Here is a 13,434-nt window from a genome sequence, read left to right on the forward strand (position 1 = left end):
GTTACTCAGTCTGACTTTATCAGTGGTGCCTCTTATTTCCCATTATATTTCTTATTACCAGAGCTGATCTTTTTTCTTAAAATCTGTTAACCTTATTTATACAAGAGGAAGGGACCATTTGAGCTCTCAGACAGGAAGCTGATGGGAAATTGTAAGCCTCCAAAATAGGGTGAGAGCTTCCTGCTGTTTGGGGTCCTGGCAGAGGTTACTCTAAAAAAAAGAGGGAGAAAGAGAGAAATCGGAACACAAATTTTCCTGGGGTTGGCTGGTTTCTCCCCAGAGCGTGCCTTTTTTTCGAGCCTTTGGGGGAAGTTTGCAATGGCTGTATCTATCTTACAGATGAAGGTTGTGGGCACCCCAATGTCGATGTTGGGGGGGTTAGGAGGTCAGGTCAAACGTTCAGAACTGCTGTCTATGGCTATAGCCCAAGAAAGAGTCTTCTTCCATAGGTAGGCAGAAAGGGCTCTTGAATGTCTAAATCCACAGAGTTTTTAGTCTGGAAGACATTCAGTGACTTGGTTTCAAGCCAATGACTGTAATTGGCCATGTGTAATAGTGGCTTTAAAATCCAGGCTCTGTATCAAACCCTTTATGTTCATTTCTCATAAACACAAACTGCATACATATATATATATATATATATATAATATTCATTCTGTTGTACCAGTTACACTAGTAATTGATGGAGGCTCAAAATGGTTAGAAGAGCTAAGAAATGGCAAAACTGCCTTCTGTTGTGTATTCATTTATTCCTCTATCAAAGACATTTTTTTCCCCCTGTGGACTGTATTATGAGTACAACAGGAAAGCAGATTGGCTGAGTAGTTAAGATCACCAGCTTTGGGGTAGAACAAACCCAGATTGAATCCCAGAGCCTACGTTTGTCAGATCTGTGACCTTGGGCAAGAAACCTAACCTCTCTGAGTATATTTCCTCTGAAATGGAGATAATCATTGTGTCTGCTTCACAGGATTAAGTGAAGTCTTTTTTATGTTATATTAATCAATACACATTTATGTGTAATATAATCTTGTATTTATATAAATTTTTATCACTAAGAATGATTTTTTAGAGGATGGTTAGTCATTGTTGTCGCCTTTGAGAAGCTGATAATCTCATGGAAGAGACAGGCACATATAAAATGCACTGTAAATACACACCCAAAGGAAATCAACCCTACAATAGAAGTGCCAGATAAAGGGCATGGTTCCAGGAAGAGAGGGAGAAGTCAGTTTTGTATAGACAGAGCCAAGGAGGAGGTGAGATTAGCTTTGGTAAACACATAATTGGGTAAGCAGAGGGAAGGTGATTCAGAGGGAGGGGACATGGTGACCCAGTTTTTGGAACATAAAGAATGTTTATGGACAAATAAATTTGGACGGAGCATAGCGTCTGGGGAGGAACATCATAGAATGTGAGTCTAGGAAAGTAGGTGGGATTAGTCAGAACATGAGTCATGAGATTTATTTATTTTCATTTTATATATTAATATATTGTACCCAACATAAACCTTTAACACACTTGGCAAATTAAGCTCATACATTTAGGTCAATATTTGATGTATCTGAACAAAAAATAACTAAGTATGAAAAAGTTACTAACCCTCTAATTAATATACCAGAAATCAGATAGATTTCTGTTATTTCTGATCACCTGAAACTCACAAATCTGGAAGTCGTAAAATAAACAGGCAGATGAGAAACCAGAACATCATTTAACTTTAAAAGTTTGAAACTCTAAAGCACTCTGCAGAAAACTGGTTGTGAATCTGGAACCAAATTAAATGAAATGACAGCAGGAAATACAGCTGACCATGAAGGCAGGCGCTAGAAGAACATTGAAACATGTCCACATATCTTCAAGAACACAGCAATCCAGGGCTGTTTAGCAGGAGAGCAAGACATTCTAGGGTTATCAGCATCTTGGAGGTGGCATTGTACTGAGTTACAATGCCAAAGTCAACCATCCATGTTTTAGGGAGTGGAGGCAGTGAAATACATTTTACAGGGATTTCACCCAAAATGGTTAACATAACAAAGTTTCTATACTTAAAGAGATCAGCCTTCATGATTTGAAATAGTCAGCATTTATTTTCTTACCTCAGTCCCAGGACAGTATTAGATAATTGGTAATTAAATTTCTATTACTTTCTCCCAGCACAATGTCTATGTCCTATAAATTGTACAGGCCTGCCAACACAAAAGAGAAAGTAATCAAAACTCTTTTTAAAGGGAATACTCTTAATTCTCTTCTTGCGTATAAAAACCAAATGACAGGCTCTGCAAGTAAATGTGTCATTTGGGAGAGAGGGTGAACAAGCAGAGAGAAATTTAATTATCCTAAACTGTCTCTTTTAAGGTACTTTTCCCCTGCACTCATGTAAGAATTGTTATGAGTGTTTTACAGAATGAGTTACTAATAAATCACATGGCATGATTTTTCATTTTTCTGTAAAAGCTTAAATGGTTATTTCCTGGTGACTTTTTCAATTCACACTCGGGGATCAGAAGTTCAGCACCCACATTATTTGGATTTACACATTCATTATACTTTTAAAAACATTTATTTTTGGCATATTAGCTCATAGTACCATACTGTCAAATTTAGGAATACTCCACTGGAAGCTAAACCAAGAAAATGGTCAAATGTATGTCCTTTGATGAGTGAACGTATGTGCACACAGACTGAGTAACTTTCCCATTACACTAGCTAAATAATGTTTAGCCCTCCGTTAGCAAATATTCTACACTTCATGTTGTCTCATTCGTAACACCCATTCCAAAGTATAGAAAGTTGACAGAAAAGAAAGAGACATCTATTGGAATACATCTATTCCAACTCCATGCTGGCTTGGTTTGAGCAGAGGTGGGAGTGTAGATTACTTAAGGCTGTAGACAATAAAATTTGCATTCCTGGAGCAAAGAGTTGGTTACTTAATCTTGTGGAAAGAGCTACTATCCATTTTCTACCAGAAAGCAAAATGCCAAACCAAGGTCACAGGGACAGAAAATATTGCTGCCCAAGAAACTGTGGTTGACAGGATGGCTACAGTCCAAGTGAATACTATAAATATTTAATTTTCCAAGAGAGTTGTGGCACCACAGCAATCAACAAAGCTCTGTCAATGTCTTAGAGCAGTGGAAGCTCATCTCTGGATACTCAACAGGTAGCATAAGAATACTAAATTTTTTTTCAAATAGTTTGTACCAGCTCTGCTGAACTTCAACTGTGCTGTGCCTTTTCTAATTGGTATAAGTCTTGCTTTGACCGTTGGATGTCTTTCTGGAATATCTGATTCATAGGAGGAAACTAAGTATTCAATTAAGTGGTTCTGTTTAGTCCTTGTAGTGTTAGGCTCCTTACAAGAATGGTTTAGTGGCTGTTGAAATAGACCGTCTCTCAGCGTCAATTACCAGGAGACTTGTCCTTTTAGAAATTGCATCTTTTGTTGCTACCAGGGGTCCATTTAATGGATTGGAATAGCAGTGACCTGGAAGAATTCAGGCAGTTTGTAGAACCATCTTGTATCAAGAAGGAAGAATATTAATTACAATAAAATAATTGTAGGGGAGGAAAACTTTTTCCTCTTTCCTTCTAGGATCTTTGGCTGGCCTAATAATTAAATTGACATAAGGCAGATTAACAGGAGAAAAACAAATTTAACTCATACATACAGGAGCTCATAAAAATGTGACTCAAAGAAATGACCAAAGCAGGTAGCTTCTTAAACAAAGAAACAATAAATTTGTGAAGAATTGACAAGACAAATAAGTTTGGGCTTGAGGTAGTAAATTAGTGAGAAAGTAACAAGGTTTGTTCATATAGTCTTTTTGGCTCTAAATTCCCTATCTCTGGTGATGAAGATATCTCTCTAACTCCTGGTAGAAGGCAGGTACTTTTCATGCGGGAGATTTATTTCCTGCTTTCAGGGGGACAAAGGAAGGTCAGAGTGTCCTTCTTGCACTGGCTGTTTCTTAAGTAACTTAAATTCAAAATAATCAATATCCCAGAGTGGTGTATTTTGGAGTGACATATTCTGCTCTCCTTCAGTCCCGCCTTTGAAACTTCCAAGAAGTTTCACAATTCAGCGGCTGAGTCGGTGGATTGCTCCATCTCATTGAACCAGTCTCTTATTCTTGACAATAGGTCAGTTTAGTTAAACTCATTTCAGGAGGCAGTGATGCAAGTGGGCTCCTAAATTTAGCCTATGTTGCTCAAGTAATCAATTATTTATTTAAAATAAATTTATTTATTTGTTTATTTACTTTTTGGCTGTGTTGGGTCTTCATTGCTGCGTGTGAGCTTTCTCTAGTTGCGGCAAGTGGGGGGGCTACTCTTTGTTGCGGTGCATGGGCTTCTCATTGCGGTGGCTTCTCTTTGTTGCGGAGCACGAGCTCTAGGCACAGGCTTCAGTAGTTGTGGCATGTAGGCTCAGTAGTTGTGGCTCATGGGCTCTAGAGCACAGGCTCAGTAGTTGTGGCACACGGGCTTAGTTGCTCCATGGCATGTGGGATCTTCCTGGACCAGGGCTTGAACCCGTGTCCCCTGCATTGGCAGGTGGATTCTTAACCACTGTGCCACCAGGGAAGTCCCAAATCAAGTATTTAATAAGAGGCATTTCTATGGAAACAAAAGAAAGCCAATGGTTAATAATTGGAGCACACTTAATTGTAGTTTTTGAGTTCTGAGGACAGCCAGTGGAGAAGATTTCTAGATGTCAGGCTCGAAGCAACCTCAGAAGAGTGAGGGCAGGCAGTGGTAACCTGACCGATTTTCCCAGTTTGCAATTTGAATGTCTCTGATGATATTCCTGAGTGACCCACAGTAACAAGCTCAAAGATTGCCTATACATGAGCTGTTGTGGTAATTTCTCTGAAGTTTATATCAAGTTGTCCAACTTTAGATTGCAGGGCTTGGGAAAAGGGGCAGTTTTAGTTCTCAGTGATTTCAAGTCAGAAAGGCGGGAGCAAATTGGAAACATTAGTTTGGAGGGCTATAGCCAGATGTTGGAGGAAAAGGGAATAATTCAAGATCCAGTTAGTTTTCAGATAGAAAACAAAACCTCAAAGATAATTGACAGCACTAGAATCTAATATCCATAAAGGTATAATACTGAATCATAATCCCCCCCACAATTACCCCCATTTCTATCAAAGGTAACCATCGCAAGACTAGTTTGTTTGCCAATTTAGTCTAGTTTTAATGAGCCTGGCTTGGTTGTTTACATAAGTGCAACAAGAATAGCAGTTGATCGTATAAATTTTTTTAAATCTGCTTTGCTGGAACTTTTCATAAGGAATCTCAGATTGAACTCTTAAAAACGTCTTGAGGCTAGAAAGCCAAGCCAAGAACTTGCCAACAGATTTGCCATCCGACACTGCCTGCAATACCTATAAATTTGGGTTAATTTTTCTAGAGGTCCCCAAAATTTCCTGAGGTTCTTGAGCCTGCCAGGAAGTGGCCTTTCTTACTCATCTGGTAAGGCTTTCTGGAACCCTGTAAGCAAGGTGCCAGGGTGTTTTTCCAAAGGGGCTTTAAAGTCAACCTTAGTTCCCTAAGGCCATCTGGTCACATCTGAGTCTAATATGACATCCCAGTCAAAACCTTGGTAATATAATTAGTGTTTTCAGTTGTGTCCTGTGATGAGGAGAACAGCTTCTTTAAAAAGAAAAAAAAAGATTTAATTTTAATTTTTTTACTTTGAAATTTTAAAATTGTTTGTACAATTTTAAAGGTTACTTTCCATTTACAGTTATTATAAAATATTGGCTCTATTCCCCATGTTGTGCAATATGTCTTTGAGCCTATCTTACAACCAATAGTTTGCACCTCCCGCTCCCCCACCCCTATATTGCCCCTCCCCCCTCTCCCCACTGGTAACCACTGGTGTGTTCTGTGAGTCTATATCTGTGAGTCTGCTTCTTTTTTGTTATATTCACAGGTTTGTTGTATTTTTGAGATTCCACATATAAATGATATCATACAATATTTGTCTTTCTCTGTCTGACTTATTTCAATTAGCAAAATGCCTGAGGAGAACAGATTCTTATTGAGTTTGTGCAAGTAACTCTATTGCCATGAAAATAACAATACTCACTAAGAGTTTCCAAGTTCTAGAGGGATCAGGTAGGTTGAAAAAGATAAATGTTTTATTTTTATTCTCAAAAATATATTTTATTAAATTGTTGATAGCTTACGAGAAATGAAAAAATAAATTTTCTTTAAGTCTGGAAAAAGCAAGACATAAAAGAACAATGTTTCAAATTAAAAGTCATGAAAATCATAATCATCCTCATCAGTTAATTTAGTCCCATGTAATTAATTCTTGTTGATCTTCTTCATCTTTTATTAGCAGTTATATGAAGTCATCAGTTTTTGGTTTTTTTTCCAAAGAGTTCTGTAATTTCTTACCCAGTTCAGTGGTATGATCTGAAAGTTACTGGAAAACTGTACTTGATAGAATTCTTTCCTTGAATCTCCTTGAAGATGAAGCACTTTTGTAAAAGCATCAGAGTAAAACAATAACTGTCTATAAATGACAAGAGACTTAAAAATGTCATGGTTAAAGATCTGATTAGAGTTTATCACAAGAAAATTTGGTTATTTCTGTGACACACAACATTTCAATATAATAACTAGAAGTACAGGTGATAATATTATACCAGGATGTCTGATTTCTAGGAATGTCATATAATTTCTTTACTTATGTACCCATACAAATACAACATTAAAAAGCTTAGTATTACTTTTTATTTGACAATGCTTCCCATATAATTTAACATATCAAATATGCCTAATTAGTCTAACATCTCCCTTTTTATAAGGAGAGAGAACAAATTTTTTAAGTTGTTCCAGGAAAATCCTAAAATTACTTCCAGATCAAAAGATGAGAATTTGATTTTGGGAAGTTTGTCAAAAATATCAACAAGTTTTTAAAATACCTGATTAGATAGGGTCACAGATAATTATGAAACAAACTTAATTATCTTATCCAGTTAACCAAAGTGACAAAAAATTTCAAAGGAAAATATGGAAAGTTACATAGTTCTGAGCAAAATTCAATTCTTAATATTGAAAAGACTAGGTTTACTTAAGTTATAAATGGCTTGATCATAAAGATAACATGAAGCACAGGAAATTATTTTGGTAAGACACAAAATCTTTGCTTTCTAGGCAGATTACTTAAAAGATAAAACAAAACAAAACAAACAAAGAAACAAAAACTTTCATAATCTCTTATCAAGAGCAGACTAGTAGTCTAAGAAACTTCCTTTTAGCAGAGAGAAACCAAATTCTAATTTTTCACCAGTGTATTTTTGATATTAAAGTTCATTCATTAGTTTTTAATTTAATTGCAGCCATTCCAATCTTAGCCAACTTGATCACATGTTTCCCAAGATCCCAGTTCATTTCCCAAGATTCCTTTTTTCCGTAAACTTTATATAACTTTCTTTTCTACATTCAGATTTTGTCTTACGTTTTTCCTCTTTCCCATTCTGAAATAACCAGCCTCACTTTAGCACAAAGTTACTTTCTTTTCCCTCAACAAAAAGTGCATCTTTATTCCTCATAACCTCTCTTACTAAAAACACACATTCTACTTTCCTTGCATACAGAGATATTTCCCTTATTATTTCTGGTAACTTTAATTACATATATTAACGTTTTTAACCCTTAAAAGCCTTAATTTCTAATGAAAATAAAGAAAAAAACAGTTGTGAACTACCTGTTATACCAGCATCCTTTTGATTGGCCAACTTATGAATATATTTAGTAATTTCTAGAAACATATGCTTCCTCACAGTACACTTTTTAAAAATGTGGCCCAAGACATGTTTCCTGACAGATCCAAATATCTTTAGTTAGTCTGTAATAAGAAGCCAAAAGTGGATAAACATGTTTAATAATCAGTGTTTCTGCATTTTGTATTATTTGGAAATGATCTATATATTCAGTGAATTCCCATCATTTAATTTAACTTAGCAAAATTTTAAGGTTTAAGCTATCAAATGATTTTGGGAAACTATTTATAATGTAGACATATCATAAAACATAATTATTGCTGAGAAGTTCACCTAAAAACTCTTATCCTACTTACATCTATCTAAACTATTTGCTCCCAACAATTATGTTTGCCTTGCCCATGAACAGTTCATGAGACACTAGACAAAGTCCGCTATCATCTCAAGCTCTTTATCTTGCTGAAAAATTTTGTAACAGAGATAGCATGAACTTATGAGACTTTCAGGAAACCTAGGTAGAATAAAAGTATTATACTTAATGCTGATAAACCTAAAGACATGCCTGTATTAATTAAAAGAACAAACTTAAACTAGCTTTTATTTACTGAAAATTGTTCTACATCATGTAAACTTGAAAAATATTTGGGTTAGTTTCTATTATATTTCTGAGACTTAGAATACTTACTTTAATAAGCACTTATTTGCCTTTAAGCAAATTAAATAGAGCTCTTTACACACTAATTTTGGTAGTGCTATATACAGGTAGAAACATATCATATATATTATATTGTTCATCCATAGACATAACATAAGCACACATAGACAGATGCAGAGATCTTACAGTTTTTTTTTTTTTTCAAAGAACCAGCTTTTAGTTTTATTGATCTTTGCTATTGTTTTCTTTGTTTCTATTTCATTTATTGCTGCTCTGATCTTTATGATGTTTTTCCTTCTGCTAACTTTGGGTTTTGCTTGTTCTTTTTCTAGTTCCTTTAGGTGTAAGGTTAGTTTGTTTATTTGAGATTTTTCTTGTTTCTTGAGGTAGGCTGGTATAGCTATAAACTTCCCTCTTAGAACTGCTTTTGCTGCATCCCATAGGTTTTGGATCATCGTGTTTTCATTGTCATTTGTCTCTAGGTATTTTTTGATTTCCTCTTTGATTTCTTCAGTGATCTCTTGGTTATTTAGTAACGTATTGTTTAGCCTCCATGTGTTTGTGTTTTTTACGTTTTTTTCCCTGGTATTCATTTCTAATCTCATAGCGTTGTGGTCAGAAAAGATGCTTGATATGATTTCAATTTTCTTTAATTTACTGAGGCTTGATTTGTGACCCAAGATGTGATCTATCCTGGAGAATGTTCCGTGCACACTTGAGAAGAAAGTTTAATCTGCTGTTTTTGGATGGAATGTCCTATAAATATCAATTAAATCTATCTCGTCTATTGTGTCATTTAAAGGTTCTGTTTCCTTATTTATTTTCATTTTGGATGATCTGTCCATCGGTGTAAGTGAGGTGTTAAAGTCCCCCACTATTATTGTGTTACTGTCGATTTCCTCTTTTATAGCTGTTAGCATTTGCCTTATGTATTGAGGTGCTCCTATGTTGGGTGCATATATATTTATAATTGTTTTATCTTCTTCTTGGATTGATCCCTTGATCATTATGTAGTGTCCTTCCTTGTCTCTTGTAACATTCTTTATTTTGAAGTCTATTTTTTCTGATATGAGTATTGCTACTCCAGCTTTCTTTTGATTTCCATTTGCATGGACTATCTTTTTCCATCCTCTCACTTTCAGTGTGATGTGTCCCTAGGTCTGAAGTGGGTCTCTTGTAGGCAGCATATATGTGGGTCTTGTTTTTGTATCCATTCAGCAAGCCTGTGTCTTTTGGTTGGAGCATTTAATCTGTTCACGTTTAAGGTAATTATCAATATGTATGTTCCTATGACCATTTTCTTAATTGTTTTGGATTTGTTTTTGTAGGTCCTTTTCTTCTCTTGTGTTTCCCACTTAGAGAAGTTCCTTTAGCATTTGTTGTAGAGCTGGTTTGGTGGTGCTGAATTCTCTTAGCTTTTGCTTGTCTGTAAAGCTTTTGATTTCTCCATTGAATCTGAATGAGATCCTTGCCATGTAGAGTAATCTTGGTTGTAGGTTCTTCCCTTTCATCACTTTAAGTATATCATGGCACTCCCTTCTGGCTTACACAGTTTCTGCTGAGAAATCAGCTGTTAACCTTATGGGAGTTCCCTTGCATGTTATTTGTCGTTTTTCCCTTGCTGCTTTCAATAGTTTTTCTTTGTCTTTAATTTTTGCCAGTTTGATTACTATGTGTCTCGGTGTGTTTCTCCTTGGGTTTATCCTGTATGGGACTCTCTGCACTTCCTGGACTTGGGTGGCTATTTCCTTTCCCATGTTAGGGAAGTTTTCGACTCTAATCGCTTCAAATATTTTCTCTGGTCCTTTCTCTCTCTCTTCTCCTTCTGGGACCCCTAAAATGTGAATGTTGTTGCGTTTAATGTTGTCCCAGAGGTCTCTTAGGCTGTCTTCATTTCTTTTCATTCTTTCTTCTTTTTTCTGTTCCGCAGCAGTGAATTCCACCATTCTGTCTTCCAGCTCACTTATCCGTTCTTCTGCCTCAGTTATTCTGCTATTGATTCCTTCTAGTGTAGTTTTCATTTCAGTTATTGTATTGTTCATCTCTGTTTGTTTGTTCTTTAATTCTTCTAGGTCTTTGTTAAACATTTCTTGCATCTTCTCGATCTTTGCCTCCATTCTTTTTCCGAGGTCCTGGATCATCTTCACTATCATTATTCTGAATTCTTTTTCTGGAAGGTTGTCTATCTCCACTTCATTTAGTTGTTTTTCTGGGGTTTTATCTTGTTCCTTCATCTGGTACATAGCCCTCTGCCTTTTCATCTTGTCTGTCTTTCTGTGAATGTGGTTTTTGTTCCGCAGGCTTCAGGATTGTAGTTCTTCTTGTTTGTGCTCGAGATCTTACAGTTTTTGTTCTAAGATTTTAGTCATGAGATGGGTGTGATAATAGAAAACTCACTAGCTTGTAAATGAACAGTTGGAACAAGTTAAGTTTAATAATATTTGTGGAGAAGACACTTAAGATTTGTATTTGTCCTTCACAAGTAATTTTATGGAAGCTGTGTTCTAGATTTGGGCAAGGGAGTCTTTATAGCAACCTGTATTTAACAAAAAAACCTCTTTTCTCTTTTTTTCTCCTTCAGTCTCAGGTGAGAGCAGGCATAGTTTTAGATACCTCCTGGAGTATTTACATTTCAAAGACATGGAAGTATTTACATCTTCAAGGGACAGAGGAAAAAAAATGCAAGTTTTCTTCTAAACGTTGTGGAGTATATTTATCTATTATCACAAGGCTGGAGTAATTACTATTTAAATTCTCCCTTCTTAAGTGCAGGACAATTGTGTTTTCAGTGTCCTGATTTTTTACAATATCTGCAAATGTCTGAAGGCAAAGAAGAAAGGGTTGGAGTGGACTTTGAGTTGTTTTCAGAGTTATGCTTTCGTTGCAAATCAAAAATCTTTCATTTTAACTCTTTTTCTCTTGCATTCCTGCAAGCTATCTTCAAAGAATTGGGTAGCTGCTTTCATTATAATACTTAGAGTTTGACTAGCCCACTCAACCACACTATTTTGAATTTTGCCTTTTTATATCAGGGAGAAAATTTCCTACTAAGGCAGAAATTAAAGGATTTCTATGTTCCAGAGCTTCAGGGTTTAGTGCAGTGTGCCTTTGAAAGGTCTGTATAACACGTTCAACAAAGGCCTTCAGATGTTCTTCTCTCTGAGCGCACAATTTAACCTTAGACCAATTCACCTTAGAGGGGAAAGCCCCTTAGCCCCTGCTAATGTTTCTATCAGCGCCTGAGAACCAGCCTCCATCTGAGCCATTTCCTGTTCGTTTGCTAGAGGGCCTGGGAGAATTTCTGGCCATCTGTTTCTTCTGTGAAGGGGGCTGTGAATGGCTACTAAGCTTTCCACTTCCTCTCTCAATTCAGTAGGATCCTCTAAAAGTGGAAGGAAAGGGGCTTTATAATTTAAAAGATCTGCTGCTGTCCAGGGAACATGAATTCTTTGGGTGAGGGTCTAGGATCCATCCACAAAGAACATTGCAGAGGAGGAACTGGAGCTGGCAGAGTCTGATGGTAGAGCCCAGTAATGTGACCCCCACTGTCCATCCAGGATGCTTCTGCTAAATTCACTTCCTGGCTTTCAGCATGTACATGAATCACCTGTATATCCTGGAGCTAGAGATCAGGCTGGTGTGTTCTTTGCAAAATCTTGTAGGGAAAGGGAAGATAAAACAGGCAGCTGGGTGTTTAAGGAATTTGGGGTGTGGAGGAGTTGGAGGAGTTTTGGGAGTTAAAGAAATTTTTTTGAGGAGGTGGGGCTGGATTTTAAGAAAGGAAATTTATGTTGAATATGGACTTTATTTTTTGTTCTGAGTCTAATATCTGTTCCTTCTTTTTATTAAGGGAGTCCCCAAGGCTAGCTGTTACACTCCTTTGTCCACCTTTTAATTTGGTCTTTCCAGTAAAACAATTGTTTAGGATGAGAGCGCACTAAAAACTTTTTTCTCTTTTCTTTTCTTTTTATTTATTTATATTATTTGTATTTGTAATATTTATATACTATAATATTTATATTATTTTTAAAATTTATTTATATTTTATTTATTTTTTTTGTGCCGCCCAACTTGTGGGATCTTAGTTCCTCGACCAGGAATTGAACCCGGGCCCTCAGCAGTGAAAGCTCAGAGTCCTAACCACTGGACTGCCAGGGAATTCCCTATTTTTTTCTTTTAAATATAACCCATTCAAAGGATGCATCATCTGGCCATTGATGAGTAGGATTTTATATTAATATCAATGGCAAGTCAAACCAATAAGCCTTTTTATGGCTTAACAAAGGACCTGAGCGGTATCCCAAAAGAGGGTGCACTGGATGAAGTCCTTATAAGATCCAGAAAGTTCATCCCCAGAGTTAGCCTGAGAAAGCAAAGACCTTCCTTGTCATGGGGGTAAGAATTGTGTAGTGAAAACGGTGTCTCTGGTCTCTCATGATACATCTCCAGTTACAGACCTGCTGATCTATGACACTGGGCTGCTGGAATGGGATGATTCCAGCACGAACAAAGGTTGAGATGACAAAGACCCCTATGGACCGGGACCCCTTAGGACAGACTCCCCTGAGAGCTGGCTCGGCTGGACAAAGAGAGCGCTGCTCGTGACACTGTGACTTGGAATCCCAGTCTGTTTGACTGGCCTCCCTGTGCACACTGGTACGGGCACCTTCTGGGTGGCAGAGACCAGAGAGAATATTCTCATTGGCCACAAAGCCGAGCTCTCAGGATGTAGAAGAAGCTGAAAGGAACACCTTATCTGATTTTAGATGGTGGACCCACAGCAAAGTTTGTCCAAACAAATGCCGGTCCAGTGAGAACCGTGAATACACCAGTCTTTGAGGCCGGCTTGAACCACGGGCGTATAGGACATATGCCTGTGTTCTCCTCTATGGTTTTTCTCTGTATGACAAATGACACAAAAGACAGAGACAAAGGAGAACACTGACCGTCTCTGGGAGGAAAGGGATCAATACAAAACAAGAGTATTCATAACAAATCTTGATCAAAGTCACTAGAACCAAGGAATCAATTCATTCA

Source organism: Eubalaena glacialis, chromosome 13 (genome assembly GCF_028564815.1).
Source record: "Eubalaena glacialis isolate mEubGla1 chromosome 13, mEubGla1.1.hap2.+ XY, whole genome shotgun sequence".
NCBI classification, from domain to species: Eukaryota; Metazoa; Chordata; class Mammalia; order Artiodactyla; family Balaenidae; genus Eubalaena; species Eubalaena glacialis.